The 15,564-nt window shown below is 42.4% G+C and overlaps 1 protein-coding gene across 2 annotated transcripts in view; it reads left to right on the forward strand.

The window, feature by feature from the left end:
• Window positions 1-5,818: 5,818 nt before the first annotated feature.
• The window catches only part of ST3GAL3 (ST3 beta-galactoside alpha-2,3-sialyltransferase 3), a 183,425-nt gene continuing 173,679 nt past the window's right edge, over window positions 5,819-15,564 (forward strand). Inside the window, exon 1 of one of the 2 annotated variants that reach the window (XM_081195244.1) lies at window positions 5,819-6,042. The gene's annotated coding sequence lies outside the window, so the exon portion shown is untranslated. The remainder of the gene's footprint in view (window positions 6,043-15,564) is intronic. The other variant, XM_081195245.1, reaches the window with a different exon arrangement.

Raw genomic sequence — 15,564 nt, forward strand, 5'->3', positions numbered from 1 at the left:
GAAGGAACTTTACTACCCTCTTCCCAAGAAAAGCAACAATACTTTCTGAAAAGGGGAAAGGACAGCAAGCCGTGGGGAGGCCTTGATAAAAATGTAAGAGGCCCTGTTGGTTTCCTTAACAGGAAATTATAATATTGAGCATTTGCCTTGAAAAGCAGAGGAAACTATGAATACATGTTGCCCAGCAGGAAATTATGTTTGTGAGCATACTTTGGTGCATCATTTCCAGTGCAGAAACAGTTGGCCCTTTCTGCCACTAGTTACAACTTTAACTTTCTCAAAGGTAAGATGGTTTGGTTGTGCTTCTGTGGCTTCTTTGGGAGAGAATTGGCAGGCAAATTCAGTTTCAAGCCAGACCTGAATTTGGCAAATCTGGTCCTTGGCTTCCAGGCCCGTGCAGAGCTTGTCTTGAGGCCCAGGGCAGAAGTCTTGTTATATAATAAAAGTTACAAAGTCAAAAAAAAAGCAGCCGGTCCAGTTACATAAGATGGCAGAGCCACTCAGCTTACCCCTCTGAAGCCCAGGGCAAGTGTACTGAGCTGCCCACCCCCCACTCTGCACAGTCCTGCTGGCATGTACTGAGATGTGAGATGAGCTGTTTCAAAATCTGCCAAATTCATATTCACTCCCTTCGCTGCAAGTACCAGTAATTGAAATGTCTCAAAGGTGTGGGAGATGTAGCTGCTAACAATGCTGTTCTCTAGGGTTTACCCACATGATTCTCCTTTGAAATGATTCTGGGTAACTTTTCTGGCTGCTTGCTGATTTTATTAGTGAAATACAAGCCAGCTAACCTTTCTAACTTTTGTATCTCTGCCTATAACCAAGGTTTGAATGGGATACTAGAAAGGTAAGTGAAAGGGGAAGGAAAAGTACGTGCTGGAAGGTTCATTGAGTTGTGGAGGATTGTGCACTAGTTGTAGGGCTGGTTGTGGATTTTTTGCTTCAGTTATACATGTGGAGATAGAACTTAAGGAACTCTCACTTATTTTGAGCGGCTGTTGCATCACCAGTTGTCTCACTGTTCCATTTGCTAATCTTCTGAAAAAAGATTCCTATGGAAATATGTGAGAGAGTTGAACAGCCAAAATTTTTCTTTGTCTGGCTAGTTTTGCAACACTCCAGCTCTCATTTTGAGGAAGACGCACAAATGCTCTTCACATATTGAAGGTCATTGCAGAAAACCAAAATCCTCTAAAAACTAGCACAGGGAGAAAATGATTTAGGTGTGAGCAAGGGTTGTTTACACCTGAAGCCTGCTCCCAGTGACTTCCACTCTTCGGGATGAGTTTGTCACAGAAGCACTTGGCTGAAATACCATGGATCTAGCTACGTTAAATTCAACCCATTTTTCAGAAAGGTTTAGGGGCAAAGCTTACCTGTTGCAGTACCTGCTGCTAATGCAGTCTAGATCTTCTGTCTGTCCTAGAGAACTCATTTCTGGCACATGACTTATGTGGAAGATGTCTGTCAGTGACTTCCCTCTTCTAATTAAGAACTGGTGTATGGTGTGTTAAATCTTTCTATGTATAAATCTTTCCTACACTTTGTTTTTATCCTCTCTGGCCTCATTCATGCCAAATCTCCACAGGGACTGGGCCGATGACTAGACATTATTAAAGAAACAGGAGGGCTGCAAGGATGGAAGGTTTCATCATCTTGCCCAGGGTATATTCCTGCTCTGGGGCTGCCTTTTCTGCTCCTTGTAGAACACAGCGAGAACTGGCAGGAGGCCTAGGAGCTGTCACTACATAAAGACAGCATCTGCCTGCCACTTGCCCAGGGTATGAACATAAGGTCAGGCTTGTCCTCTCAGCTTGTGTGTGAGGCCCAGACAGGGCTGGATTGAGGCAAGCACAGTAGCTCTCTGTGCTTGTACTATGGAAGTATGAGGAAAAGCCAACAGGAGGTGCAAGGGGAGCTCAGGGCTGGGAAGGAGAGAACTCTGCTCACTACAGCTGAGGTGAGATCTTTTAAAACTGCACTCATCTTTGTTGTTTCTTCTTAGTAGACACTCAGACATAGAGCAGGACATGGGGAGTGGTCTGGAGAAGCCCCAGTTCTTTCACTTCCATTGTTTTCAAATCTCTCCTTTAAATGTCCTCTGTACTCTCAGAGCAGGCCGGGATAGAAATAAATAAACCTGCCAGTTTGCAATAAAAGCAAATAAATAGTAAATTCCTCAAACTGGTGATTGTGGACAGTTTGGGAAATGGGTCACTGGGCTGCAAGCAATTAACTGGAGGCAATGCAGCATGAGGAGCTGAAGTGCAAATATTTGGGGGCCAGATACAAATATCAAAGACAGATTCTGCTTTCCCAATCCTCCCTGTCATGCATGCTCTATATATTTTTTTTGTCAACTGCTCTGTGGTGCTTTAATAAATTTATTAGCCTACCTTTTGAGTTCAAACTGAAACACACAATGTAATAAAAATCAACATTTTAAAAAAGCCAATAATGGTTTGATTTTTTAAAAAAGCAAGAGTCTGTACTCAGGATTTGTTAATAGCTTCTAGCATAGCTAGACACAACTGCCCTGTGGTTTCATATGGGTCTTGGGGCTGAGGTGGGGGGTTGCAATTTCTCTCTCTCTCTCTCTCTCTCTCTCTCTGTGTGTGTGTGTGTGTGTGTGTGTGTGTGAAGTAGTCCTGAATAGGATCAGAGTTTTGCTTCTCCTAGATGGGTTACTTTCCCAGGTTGACAAGCCTCACCTGCCTTTCATTTCCATCTACAACATGTGCAGAAACCACATTTTTGACCGCTGGACCTACTATTGGTCTCATCCACTCAATCTGTTGCAGCCTGTCTACACATGCAGGGGAAGTCCAACACTGGGTTTGAGACCCATTGGCTACCCGCGCCTGGTTCAGCCAGCCAGTCGAAGCTGTTCCTGGTGTGTGTGGCCGCTGTCGCATGCTGACAGCTTCTAGGAGGCACAGGTGAGGGCTGAGAGCAGGATGAGGACCAGAGGCAGACACACTGCCCCAGAAGGAGCACAGTGTGACTTTCACCACAGGTACTACCCCTCCTCTCTAATGAAAATAATATATGGATGGGGAAGCATGAAGATTTCATTGAACAAGGTTGAAGAAAGGGTAACCACTGTTTACCAAAATGCCGATGTGATAAAACCAGTTGGGTGCTGTGTAGCATGAATAGCTACCGAATGATAAGGAATGGCAACACATATGGGAAGCAAGCCTGAGCAAGTTTCTGCAGTGCTCATATCACCCAGAAGAGAGTCAGGGAAGATGCTCTAGCCCTGTGGACTTGTAAAGAGCTTCAGTGTCTCCCTGTGTTGTCTCTTGCTTTGGCTTAGCGGAGCATAACAGGAGTATTGGGGAATGGGAAATGCAGCTCTATGGAGACCATGCTCACAGCAGCATTTTTCCTTCTCCCCACAACCATTTCCATCATGGAAGAAGGGAATTTTTCTCTGTATACTATGCCTGTTTTTTTGTTTTGTTTTATTTTTTACTTCTCTGAATGTCTTCATTTTAAGATTTCTCTTCTACCCTAGTAACTCTGGCCTCCCACTAAGATTCAGTACAGCTTGTGCTATGCTATTTGAATATATTCTTTACAATATTTATTAGTCATAGCGTTTGTAGCCCACCTTTTTCTCTAAAGATCTCAAGATGACGCACATGGTTCTCTCTCTCCTCACTTAATCCTCACAACAGTTCTGTGAGGCAGGATAAGCTGAAGGCAGCGACTGGCCCAAGGTCACACAGTGAGTTTCATGGTTGAGTGGGGATTTGAACCCAGTTCCTAGTCCAACTCTTTAACCACAACACAATACTGGCTGGTGTGGCAGCTACCTTGGGTTAAGCAGACTTATGAAACTGCATTTCCCTAAAGTGTGGATAGTAATGGTCAGGAGCTATTTTGGCATGCAAGTGGTATATAAATAAAGGAAGTCACCCTGGGTATCTTCATATGTTGTGTGCTGATGAAAGAGTCCCAGAGCCCAGTGAGTCCCTCAGCAGCAAACAGTGTTTATGGGGAACTGTTAGCATTCATTTGTTTTCTAATCTATGCTATGAATGCTCTGCTGCTTGCAGACACTCTTGGGTTACCTGTCTGGCCTCAGCTCAGGGACGTAATAAGAAGTGGGCTTACTTGCAAGCTGTTCTTTGTGAATTGTGGTGATTCACAGGAGACCTCAGGGAAGGCTGCTTGCCAGCAATTAATGCCCTGAAGACTCAGAGGGCATTGTCCCATAGCAACATTGCTCTGCCAGAGCTCTGTGCCTGTATGGGAGGGGGGAGTGGTGGAGCATAGGCAGGCAGATTGGAGTACAAAGCAATTTAATTAGCTGTGAGCCTTCTTGTATGTCTCTTAGGGAAGCAGTACTTGGCAGATTGAATGCTCACTCCCACTACCCTGATCGTGGTGGATGGAATAGTGAAACTGCTGAAGAAGAAGAAACCTTGCAGACCTTGCCTTCCTGTGCTGGGACAGAATTTGTATCAACTCCAATATCCTAAAAGGATGACTTTGATTGTGTAGGCTGCAAATATTCCATACCATTAAATTCTGCACCATAAGAACTAAAATGCTGGATAAATTATGGGCTGAGTGGATTTATAAATCAAGGTAGGAATGTTCATGATTTGCTGCCTGCATCAGTGGGGCATCATGTCACACTGCAGGGTGCTTCGTAGGTCTGATGTGGTACCATATAGTGCCACTTTTAATCTAGCAAGCACTCAGCATGAACTGACCTTAGCACTCCAGAGGCCCCTTGAACCCCTGTCCATGTAACACGGGGGAGAGGTGGTGGCCAGATGAAAGCAGAATGTCTGAGCTTACAGGCACAGTACTGGCCAGGCCCAAAGTTGTCATGGTGTTATTCCTAGTTGACTAGCACACCTTCCAGTGCTAAATAGCAGGATGTCACAGAATCCTTTGCATTAGACATCCATGCAGCATCCTGTGTCTTTTGTCTGAGATGTCAGAAGTCTTGTGTGCTGCTAAGCACTTCATCACATGCCATTTCTGACCAAGCAGGTGCACTGCCCAAAATGAGATGTTCCTGTTGCTAGGCAACTGCCCAGTGTTGTCCCCTCCTCACTCTGTTTCCCTCCCCAAATATCCATGCAGCCAGGACTAAAATGTAATAGCAGTGGTGGACCAGCTAATTAGACATGGGCGTAATGCTTGGCCCCCTGTGCTTTAACATTATGGAACATGAAGCATGCGCCCAGGAGACACGGTGCTAAGTGAAGGGATGTGAAGACAAAGGCTTTCTTTTGCATGAGTCACCAGCTATCTACCAACAGTCTATCCAGTACTACAGGCAAACACCTCCACCTGAAAGATACTCTTTCCTGCCAAGGGGCAATAACACAACACCACCAGGCGTTCTGCAGATAGCAATGTAAACAATTCATATGCCTTGTACATGTTTTGCTGTTGCTGACCTCCACACATTTATACATGCATTATACCTTTGTACATGTGTACTCTAGGCAAAAACCTGCCTCTGAGTGACTTGCTCCACTGATAATAATTAATAATTAATAATAATAATAATAATAATAATAATAATAATAATAATAATAATAATAATAATAATAATTTATTTATACCCCGCCCATCTGGCTGGGTTTCCCCAGCCACTCTGGGCAGCTTCCAACTGAATATTAAAAACAATAAAACAATACTGAAGAACAAATCTCTCCATAGATTCTTCCCTCCTGTAGCAGGTATATGCAGCCTATGCTGGAGTATTCGCCTGCCATAGGGGTGGGAGAGAAAGGAGGTTTTTTGGGGGGCTGATTACTCTGTTGCAGATTGACAGTTCAGCTTTTACTCTCTGAAGAAGTGCCAGGATAACAGATGCTGTTGCATGAATTCAGTCATCCTGCTCCCGGGGATATTTTTAGGTCCGCTCGTGAACAAGCATAGAATTTGGAACCTGAGCCTTCAGCTCCTTTCAGAGTCAGCAGTTCAGAATGGCAAAGCAGTTTTGGCAGTCTGTCGCTAAGGAAGATGCTTCGGAATCCAGGTGAGGCCAGGGCTCAGCAATTCAAGGTAGGATTTGGGGATGGGGGAGCACTCTCATTTGAAAAGCAACTCTGACCGCAAAAGAGAGATTCCACTGCAGGAACAGCATTGCCATTAATATATCTCTTGACTGTAGGGGATTTGGGGAGTGTCAAAAAGCCACTGTTCAAGATCTGGTTGTGTTTTTATAATATTCAGAGCTGGATATGGTGCACTGTGGTGTGGGTGTATTGTACAGCTGGTAGCAAATGCAAAACAAACTGATTAGATGTGTATAGAAATAGATTTGCAGATATGAATCCGAGTGAATGCAGAAAATATGCCAGGGCTGCTGCTTGTGAGAGATCAGCACATGATATACTATTCAGATGGCTTATCTGTGAACATGTTTCAAATTCCTAAAAATGTCACAGGTTCTATCACAAAGAGCACTGTGTGAAATAGTCCACCCTAGAAAGCGCTGGCACTCTTAAAATGCATGAATGCTTTTGGAAGAAGCTGGGGGTGGGGTGGGAAGAACTCGTGCAATCATACAGAGCAGAAACAATATCATGGCTAAATCTGGCCAATTGCATCCTGAAAGTTTCCAAGCAAACAGCCAATCATAGAAGCAAGAGAGTTCTAATACATTCTTTTCAGGTATCTCTCTGATCTCCAACAGGTTCTAACAGTTATTCTCTAATCAGCTGATTTAAGTTAGATAATTTCAGACCCTCCAAGTGTCCCTATTTCCCAGGGACGTCCCTGATTTATAGAAGCCATCCTGGTTTCTGATTTGATCCCGGAATGTCCCACTTTTCTTAGGATGTCGCTATTTTCATTGGAGGGTATGACATTATCTGATCCCCCAAGCTGTCTGAAGGCAATCCTCTATAGGGAAGTTTTTTTTATGTTTATATATACTGTATGTTAGAAGCTGCCCAGAGTGGCTGGGGCAACCCAGTAAGATGTGTGGGGGTATAAATATATTTTAACTTCAAAAGAGCTGTGGGGGTTTGGGTCAGATCAGAGATTTGGCACTGGCAAATTGAAATTGAAATACTTTATTGTCACTTGTACAACTTGTATACAATGAGATTACATGAGCACCCCCCCCCCCCACTCAGCTCTCTTAGTCCTAATTCTCATCGTTTACTGATGCACACCCACCAAACCCGAAAGTCGGTTGCCCTGTTGTTATCTTTTCATTCAGCAGCCTAACAGTCCATGGATAGAAGCTGTTCTTTACCCTGTTGGTGCAACTAATCATGCTTCTATATCTTCCGCCTGAGGGCCTATTATTACATTCTTTAAATTTCCATATTGCCCTTCATCTGAAGATCACAGGGCGGTTTACAATATAAAAACACATGCATTTGTATTGATCTAAGTAATACATTTCCAAAAATGCTGTTATTTGTTCTGGGAGAGGGGAGAATACAGGCAACATGATACATGTACCTGAATGCTTTCCCTCATGAGGCAAATGGGGGAAGAAGGGTATATAGATTTAGACTGGGAATGGGGGGGGGGACACATGGGGAAGATGTAAACGCTCCCTTTCTCAGCACTTCCTCACTGATTCAATTTGCACACACCCACACCCAAAAAAATTTGGTTTGAACAACAACTCCATGTTTCTAATCTAGCTTTCACCTACAGTAAATGCATGATGCATGGCAATTGCATTTGTTATATGTGTACAAATGTTTGCATTGTAAACACCACAAAGTGTGAAGGAGAAACATGTGAAGGAAGAGGTGAGTAGTGGACTTCTGCCAGGGAACCCTAATCCAGCCACAGCTGCCATGCACTGTATGCATTATCTACAGGCTTTTTGCTTCACACTTTCCAGTGCTCATTGCCACAAAGACTGGTGTATACACAACAAAGTGTTGGCCATGTGATGTAAGAACTGACTCACCTCAGAATCACTCAGGGAAGGCACCTCTCCCATGGAATCATTATACATGGCTGGCTCAACTGCATAAACAACCCAGACAATTATTTAAGATACCGATATTTTTATGGCTACTAAGGCTGCGTATTAACTGAGAGGCATGTCCCAGGGTCCCCTGCAGGGTCACAGTGGGTTCTAAAAAGCAAAGGTAGCTGTGTTGATCCAAAAGAAAAAACCTGCAAAGATGAGCGATAGCTTTCTTGGAACCCATCCAAATGTCACCGAAGTGTGGCAAACTTCTGTAAGTCTTAATCAAGCACACAAAGCAGAGGGGGGTGATGGGGCAAGGAAAAATCAACTAGTAAAAAATTAGACAGATGAAAGCTGGAGTTACTGAGAGGCTGACTAGAGGTAGGCTACAGCCACTCATTTAGCACAATAGATTCCTGAGGATGATGGATGATGAATTATCGCTGCTGAAATCCAAGAGCTAGATCAGTGTGCCAAAGAGGTGCGAGTCCTGCATGCATTGTTCATTTATTGGCCTTTTTGTAAATCTGGACATAGTCTGAGTCAGAGAGTTGAGTATCAGCAGAACGTCCTCTTCCAATTAGTTCGCTGAGCTTAGTTAGGAAGGATAGCTACTCCCAGGGGCTGCACCTGAGCTCTCTAACATTTTGTTAACAATTACAACTATGGGACTCGGCTTATCACCCACAGAGCAGCCTCTGCTTACTTCCATTAAGTTAAAAGGCTCCTGCTGGGATGCTTTTCTGAGAGACACCTGGAGTAGACTAAGTTAGCAACAAGATATGATGAGAAAATTAATGGAACCTATTTGCACATTGATTGATTCATCACTGTGCCTTTATCTATTCTGTTGATCATAACTTCCTGGCTTTAAGAAACACAGGAATTTTGTCTCATTTAAAATAATTATTTGCTTAGTAGAATATATATAAGACATGGATTTAGAGGAGAGGGAAGAAGAAGAGAGCTGCTTAGGGAAGCAAAGTTCTCTGATAGCAGGAAAGTGTGGGCCCTTTTCACCATTGTATGTGTTGTGAAGTACTAAGGATAACAAACACAGCACACCTAAGACAACTGGCTGCCCAAAGGACACGTCTGCACCTTCCCCACCCTCTTATTTCAGTGCTGGTAACAGGACATTGTCCTCCACTGGGCTTGAGGGCAGTAGGCTAGTTAGGAGATACAGGGCAGGATGCATGGTGCACTCTGCTTCCAACAGAGATAATAGTATTTTATTTTAATCTTTTGTTGGAAGCCACCCAGAGTGGCTGGGGTAACCCAGCCAGATGGGCAGGGTAGAAATAAATAATAATAATAATAATAATAATAATAATAATAATAATAATAATAATAATAATAATAATAAGAAGAAGAAGAAGAAGAAGAAGAAGCAGCAGCAGCAGCAGCAGCAGCAGCAGCAGCAGCAGCTGAGTGGCAGCCACACAAACACACACCTCTGCCACCTAACACAATCACTTCACTCTCTGGGTTGGTCCTGTGAGCAGCGCATGAACCTTTGAATGTGCAAAGCTATTGTCTGACTATTGGCGAGGCAACCCACAAATTGACCAGTTTCAAGAAGGAGAAATAGCAGGGATGGGTACAACTCAGAAGCAATCACCAGAAAACAAACACAACAGAGCTGTTTTCCAACTGCCACTTCTCCCCCACGTCACCCCCTCACAATTACAGCAATTGCAGCCTTTCAGAGAAAGTACTAAATAAAAGAACAAGATCTTATAAGAGACCATAGTTTTTACACTTCACAATTTGAAAGAACAAAATATGTTCCTAGAACAGGGAGTATAGACTCAAAAGATTAAGCAGAGTTGCAAATTATGACCAACTTAAGCCCATCTTTTATAAACAAAAGAGGTGAATTTAAATTTATAAACTTTAGATTTGCAAAAGGAAGGGATCGGATAATGGTGATTCCCCGAGTTAAGTCCCTATAATTCTATCCTACTTCTCCTCTTCTGCCCCATTTTCCTTCCCTTCCCTATTTGGGCAGTGATTTCCTTCTCCCCTTTTATGCAGGATGATAATACGGCGATGATTCTTTTTCTTCTTGGTTCTGGACATTCCTGCTGAGAAAGGGGTGAAGTGGAGAGTTGCACATGCCAAATAAACCTTGGACTTTTTCTTATGTGCTCTCTTCTTGAAAGCATCAGTAAATCCCAGAGAAGCTGTAAGGCATTATAATGTTGTTTAATCAAACTTAATTACTTCCTAGTTTTTATGTCCTCTTAGCGACATCCAGCTTGACATCTGCTTGAAAATACCATTTAATGTGAAACAGCACATTAAAGCCCTAAACACCACCCAGTAATCATGGCCCTAATCTTCTAGGTGGCAGTTAGATGGTTGCCTGCATAGACTGATCCTGAGTGCACAGTTTCAAGATTCAGTTGTCTCAAGATTCATTGTGGCAGGAAATCTGATTTTGTTGTGGAAGCTTTCCAGCAGGTAAGACACCTGAGAGCATGGAGTTGTGTTTCCAGAGAGACAAAACACAGGCTGAATAACAAATGAGAACCATGTCGCTGTCTGTCTTAACTACCTAGATAATTGCTAATCTCACCTTTTGTCAGAAGCAGGTCATTGCCTATATCAGAGGTCATGTGGTTTGTGAGTGAACACAGTTGGCTGGAGAAGAGGTGAGTGGTCCAACCCTCCAGCATCTAGCCATGATGAGGCCTTTTAGTTTTTTGTGCTCAGCGTGGAGTGTGATGAGGGATTTTTGTGATGAGCCACGACTGGATTCTTGTTGTTTCTGTACCTTGTACATAGTAATAGCTTGCCCCAACTGCTTAAAGTGGACTTCAGTTGAAGGTGCTGAATAATACTAAACCTTATCACATTCAGGTAGGTAGCCGTGTTGGTCTGAAATAAATAAAAAACTTTAAAAATTGTCCAGTAGCACCTTAGAGACCAACTAAGTTTGTTCTAGGTATAAGCTTTCGTGTGTATGCACACTTCTTCAGATCGGGACTACTGGACAATTTTTTAATTTATTTCGACTGCATCAGACCAACACGGCTACTTTATCACATTATTTCACAGGGACCAGGTCTCTCCTAAAGAATTGCTTTACGAACCATGTATCTTTGTTAAGGCGTTTAAGCTCTGTTAAGCCAACCCAGCAGCTGCCAGTATCTTATTTCATTAGTAATTAGGTTCAACAATACCTTTTGTCACTAAATCTTGTTTACTTTTATTAATTTCAATGTCCTGCATTTAGTTCTGTTGGACAGTACACCTATCCTCTCACAAATTTGGGCCTAGTTAGACTTGGTAGCATGAAATTGGTCTAACCCCCCCCCCAGGGCATTTCCAGTAGGTGACAGCCTATAACAAATCAGACAAGGAGTGAACAAATGACACCTTGATGTTGTAAGGGATATTATCATGGTCCTGGGATAGTATTGTTGCAGGGTCTGATTGACTATTGTTGCTCGTGAGAGTAGCTGTTTTAAATTAGGGAGCCATCTGTAAGCAAGGACAGACCTCATACTCAAGCACCATGAGAAGGGTGTCTCATTGTCTAGGGTGGGTTATAGAGCACTGATGATACATTGGAATGCTTTAGGTGGAGCTGTGAGCGAAAAGAAATGGTGTTATGTTGCTTTCTCTCTTGGGTATGTCCTGAAAAGGAAAAAAAAAAGTGAGAAGCGTGAGAAGAGCCCTGATGGTTCAGTCAGATGACCACTGTCAAGAATTCTGCTCCCACAGTGGCCAACCAGATGACTATGGGAAGCTGGCAGCAAAAGTCCTCTTCCATTTGTTGTAGTAGGAAATGTTGAAAATGTTTCCCTTAATCCTAACAGAATTTAGTGGATTAAGTCTCTTTCCATATGTTATCTCAGGCAGCTTTAGAAACTAATGCAATTTCTAGAGCCAATTTCTTGGTCGGCTTTGAGGACTGCCTTATATGCTGTTCATACTGTATTATCCTTGGAGGATTGAATTATTTCCTTGAGTGCAGGGTAGCAGAGCTAACACAGTTGAGAGGAAAATCCAAATCCCTTCATTTTCACCAGTTCTTCATATTGCTTATGATTATGATTGGGGGGAGGGGATGGCACCTCTGTTGTGTCCTTATTTTTAAAATTCTGATAGGGAAACACAACACCTGACATTTTATCATCTAGTGAAGTAGTCTTCATATGCCAGGAATAGGAGGACATGTTGAAGTATTTATGAGAAATATGCAAATACCAAATACAATTGGTTTTTTTAAATGGTGGCAATCAGTCCAAGCTGAACATAAGAAAAGTCCACTTGGTCTTCTTGTGTCATGTGCAAAATAATGACTGAGCTGTAGTAAAAATATGACCTGTAATTTTGTGGATCAACGTTGCTACACAATAATAATGTGGAAAGTTCCAGGTTCAATCCCTGGCATCTCCAGTTAGGGTTGGAAAAGACTCTTACCTGAAACCTTGAAGAGCCATGTTGGACAACACTGAGCTGAATAACAAATGATCTGAATCGGTATAAGGCAGCTTTCCTTATTCATAAAAAGCTGATGTTATATTCATATGTATTAAAAGAGCAGCTGTTTCCAAGACTCAAGAAGCAATAATGACACATAGCATTCATGGGAGATTCAACTGCAAAAGTCGTTGAACTGACATTAGAAAGGATTTAGAAATGATATACAAGAGAGACAAAGAATCCAGAAGGCAAATTATCTGAGGAAATGTGGGAGAAATTATGCATTTTTTTAGTCCAGAAAAGAAAACTGAGGGAAACAGTATGAGTTTTCAGGCAGAGTTGTTCACTCCGAGAAAAGGGCAATATGTAAGGGTTAATTTATGTGAAGCATTAGGATCAACTTTCTAACTGTAAGAAACTTGATGAGGGAACATTGGAGGTATTGGCTAAGTAATCTTTAGTTAATGCTTTAATGGTAATGCATTAGGTATAGAATATCCTGGTCTAGGGCAAAAGTTGGACCAGATGATTCACTGGACCCCCTTCCTTTGGGAAGCAATCGGGAAGCATGATTTCTATGGGCACTTTCCAGCCTATGTTAAGGACTTTAATGCCTGATTTAAACAGCAGATTTCTCTCATTCTAATATCAAGTAAACTTTGTATATGCTTCTTTTAGGCTGGACTGTGTTCCATTTATGTATTAAATTTCTTAGACACTTCTCCCGACACATGCTGATGGTGCCCAGCAATTTGATTTTATCATGTCAAGAATGTGTGATTTGCACTGACTGCTGATTAGTTTCCAGGTTCAATTCAGGATATTGGTATTAGCCACAAAGCTTTCAATGGATTGGGACGTAGGTCTCTCATGGACTAGCTTTTTCAGCAGGCTTCTCTGCTTCACAAGTTGCAATCATCATCTGAGACTCTGCTGCAGGTCCTACAGCCTAATGAGGTGAAGGTAGTGTCAGCTAGGCTTAGGGCTTTCCCCCATGTAGCACCAACCCTATGGAATGTCCTGCCAAGAGAGAAATGTTAAGCTCCTTCACTGTATTATTTCATGTGTCTGGTGAAGTAATGATTTTGTTATAGGGATTTTGGCTTATTAAAAAGCTTTTGTAACGGCTTAGGTTATATCTATTTATTGACTGTTGGGATTTGTTGATTCGTGGTTTGCTGTATTGGATTTAGTTCAGAGTGTTCTTGTATTATTATTTAATATGTTGAATGGCCTTTCGTTTATTTGGAAAATAACATGTGGTGAATGCTGCTAACAGTGACAATCTTTTAAAAACCAGTATAGAAGCAAAGTTGAAATATAATAAATATACTAGCATATTCAAAAGAGCCCAGCAGAAATATTAGCAAATGAAAATGCTTTTAGTTGCTGGTGGAAACTATTTAATGAAGGGGACACTCTTATCTCTCAAGGGAGTTGTGGATCTAAAATGAAATTGTGAAAGACCTACTTGTAATGGATAATCTAGTTAATCACAAAAGCATGGTTAACTCAACAACTGACACAAAGAGCGCAGACTGACTACATAAAGATCATCAAAAAATTCAGGTCAGCTGCTTGCATGTCAATGTTTAATGAGGAGATGGCAGGCTCCACAGTTTCAGTGTCACACTGAATCTAAAACTGAGATGTTTGCATCTTGCATTATGTCCAAAGTACAACCGTACAGTATAAAACTAAAAAAGAGCACTTGGAACAATTCTAATTTAAACCAAAACAAATGCAAGGCACTAGCTCAGAAAAACACACACAGCAGACTCTTAACAGTGAAGGAACAATTGTTGGACTCAACTCAATGCTGTCAATCTTTAATAACTACGCTGAAAAAAGAGGTGGTGCTTAAGTAATAGAAATATTTTGAAGGAAACTCTGTGAATGCTAAGTAACACCAACAAATATGTAAGAAAAGCGAAGGAAGAGTGTAAGGAAGAAAGCTGAGAAATTTAAAGTGACAACATTAAACTTTAATGCTCTGAAAGATATAGGATGAGAGTATCATAGAAAGTGGCTACTCTCACATGAATTTTTATGGGCTGGGCCTTTGTAGTGAAGGCACCATATTTGTGAAATAAACTCCCGGGGGGGGGGGAATCTGCTATGCTCCCTTTTTCTATTTTTAGACACCAAGGAAACTTCATTCCAATTGGAAGCAAAGGGTAATTCCTGACAGCATAATATCTATTTATTTAACAAACAGAATTTGTATACTGCGTAACATATGCAACTGTTTTGAGTTGCAATAGTAGTTATACAAATATGCATTCCTTGCCAGGCTGCGCAAAGATTCCACAGGATTCCACAAAGCATGTAAACTGATGTACAAGCTAACCTATGCTGAAGACCAGTTGTTTATCAGAGAAGGATAGAGTGCATGTTCACTCTTATAAATTTCAAAAACTGATTAATGCAATGCTCTGTTGCTCAGTCCTATCTGTTCACTCACCCCTTTCTTAGGTCTCAAATTATTCAGCTCATTTAATCTATTCCACTTGTTGCGTTGCTATAATTTAATTCTTGATTTAAACTTGACTTCTTATTGCTTTCTATTTAAATGTTGTCTATTGAATTTCAAAAGTTTAATTATCTCTGTCCTACTCATTTAGCCCAGTGTTTCCCAACCACTGTTCCGTGGCACACTAGTGTGCCGCGAGATATTGCCTGGTGTGCCGCGAGATGTTGCCTGGAGGGAGGCGGGCGAGTCGGGTGGCGAGAGGCGGGGCAGCGAGGAGAGGCCGCCCAGCGCGGGGCTCTCGCCGTCTGCCTGCCTGGCTGCCTGCAAGCTCGGCGGGCAGCGCCTCCGTCCACAGCGCCCGCCTCGCAGCTCTCATTCCCTGCCCCTGCCAAAGCTCACCCAGCCAAGCCGCGCTCTCCTTCCTGCCTCGCTTTGCTGCCTCCTCCCCCCCCACCCCCAAAGCTTGGAGGTTCCCCGGCAAGGGGGAGGGAAAAAAATTGAAACTTACACTTTCGTGCGTCCCTCCTGGCGTGACGCTGCGCGCTGACGTCACGGGGCTGTAATGGTGGTGTGCCTTGAGATTTTTTTCATCAAACAAGTGTGCCTTTGCCCAAAAAAGGTTGGGAAACACTGATTTAGCCGTTCATCCCCTTCTCTTCCCTTTCTTGCTTTTTTGGTTTCTCCATTTCCCAACTGTACCATTTTTTCTTGGTTGTTCTCTTCTTTTTGT

This window comes from Podarcis bocagei (assembly GCF_964188305.1).
Source record: "Podarcis bocagei genome assembly, chromosome: 5".
Classification (NCBI taxonomy): Eukaryota; Metazoa; Chordata; class Lepidosauria; order Squamata; family Lacertidae; genus Podarcis; species Podarcis bocagei.